The 2,360-nt window shown below is 41.9% G+C and overlaps 1 pseudogene; it reads right to left on the reverse strand.

Annotated features, from left to right (window-relative positions):
- Positions 1-1,038: 1,038 nt before the first annotated feature.
- On the reverse strand, positions 1,039-2,039 carry LOC116643789 (annotated as a pseudogene).
- Between the last annotated feature and the right edge of the window lie 321 nt (positions 2,040-2,360).

A 2,360-nucleotide genomic window follows, 5' to 3' on the forward strand; every position in this document is an offset into this window, starting at 1 on the left:
TGACCAGGACAGTCAATGACATAAATCCCATTTGAAGGACTGAAGAAAATGAGAGGCAATATCCCAGATCAATCAGTGGGGCAAGAAAAAAGAGGTGGATTTCTCCTTCCTTAATATTTTGTTATAGTTGGGCCTTCAAAAGATTAGTTGAGGCCCACCCATATCGGGGATGGCATTCTACATTACTAAGTCCACTGATTCAAATCCTAATCTCATCCAGAAAACATTCTCATAGACACACTCAGAAATAATGTTTAATCTGGGTACCCCAAAGCAGGTCTCCTTGACACATAAAATTAACTGTCACACCAGATATGCTGATCACTAGAACAATCAAGAATGCATAGATTCTCTCACTTTTTGACCTCACATCTTGGCTTATACATAACTTTGTCCATAAAGATTTTCCTGTTTCCTTGAAATTTTATTATTTATTCATCAATACTACATTATTCCATAGGCTTTATGAGATGTTATCTTGATTTTACTCTATGATGAAAATGAAGATAGCTAACATTTACCAAGAGGTTACTTTGTACACATCATCATTCAATAATCTTACACTAAAACATGTTACAAAAGGATAACTTGGATTTCTATTCAGATTTAATATTTACTGTTACATATTCAAGGGATTCCAATTTTCACATAATATTAGGGTCTGTAAATTCTACTTGATAAAATCTTTACACTCTTCTATTGTGTGGTAATGTTACCAGACTCCAAAAGAAAATAAGTATCATTTCAAACAAGCAATTTAGCAATTTTCACCAATTCTTGATTAAGTCAAAATATCTTTTTATTTATTTGTTTTTTATTTTTATTTTTTTTTCAGCTGGGTACATTATACTTTATTGAAGGTACATGACAAGGTAGGGCTCCTCAAGCCCCTCCTTTTCTTCAGGGGGTCTGGGATGAAAACTGTAGAGGTCAGGAGATTCTCAGCATGTTGGGGGATGAGTTGGGGTGAGGACTCCCCAGCAACTGAGGGCCTCTCTCTTCCTCTTGCTCTAGCTAGGGCTGGTGGTCCAGAGGCTCTTACTCCTTGGAGGTCATGTGGACCATAAGGTCAACCACCTGGTTGCTCTAGCCAAATTCCTTGTCATACCAGGATATGAACTTGACCCAATGGTCATTGAGTGCAATGCCAGCCCCAGCATGGAAGGTGGAAGAATGGGTGTCACTGTTGAAGTAGCAGGAGACAACCTGGTCATCAGTGTAGCCCATCATGCCCTTGAGGGGACCTTCCAATGCCTGTTTCATCACCTTCTTAATATCATCATATTTGGCAGCTTTCTCTAGGCAGCAGTTCAGATCCACAACTGACACATTGGGGGTGGGAACATGGAAGGCCATGCCAGTGAGCTTCCCATTCAGCTCAGGGATAATCTTGCCTACAACGCTGGCAGCACCAGTAGAAGCAGGGATGATGTTCTGGGCAGCCCCTCAGCCATCACACCACAGCTTCCCAGTGGGGGTGTCCACAGTCTTCTGGGTGGTAGTGATATCATGGACTGTGGTCCTCAGTCCCTCCACCATGCCAAAGTTGTCACGGATGACCTTAGCCAGAGGGCCCAAGCGTTGGTGGTGCAGGAGGCATTGCTGGTAATCTTGAGGGCATTGTCATACTTCTCATGATTCACACCCATCACAAACATGGGGGCATCAGCAGAAGGGGCAGAGATGATGACCCTCATGGCCCCACCCTTCAGGCGAGCCCCAGCCTTCTTCATGGTGTTGAAGACCCCAGTGGACTCCACAAGATACTCAGCAGCAGCATCACCCCCTTTGATGCTGACAATATCTTGCTCCTGGAAGATGGAGATGGGCTTTCCATCGATGACAAGTGTCTCATTCTCACTCTTGACTGTGCTGTTGAATTTGTTGTGGGTGGAATCATATTGAAACATGTAGACCATGCAGTTGAGGTAAATGAGGGGGTCCTTGATGGTGACAATATCCACTTTGCCAGAGTTAAAATCAGCCCTGGTGAGCAGGTGCCCAATATGGCCAAATCCATTTACTCTGACCTTCACCATTGTGTCTCTGCAATGCGCTGTACCAGAAGATGCAGCTCTATGTGAAACTGGGAGAAGCAGAGAGCCAAAGATCTTTTTAAAAAGCCTTTTGAATGCAAGCCTCTAGTCATCTGGATGACTATTTAATTAAAAAATTTATATCATGAGTCTCTTTAAAATTATACTAATTATTTGCTTTAGAATTATTTCCCTACTTATTGTCCAGACTTTCCTTTTTTTCCTGCATTGTAATTCTTATTGCATTAGCATGGGTGTATTGGGGTTAAACACAGTTTTTGTTTCTATGTATATTTTCACGTTTGGGTAGAGAGATAGTTTTTC

Source organism: Phoca vitulina, unplaced genomic scaffold (assembly GCF_004348235.1).
Source record: "Phoca vitulina isolate PV1807 unplaced genomic scaffold, GSC_HSeal_1.0 scaffold27, whole genome shotgun sequence".
Lineage (NCBI taxonomy): Eukaryota > Metazoa > Chordata > Mammalia > Carnivora > Phocidae > Phoca > Phoca vitulina.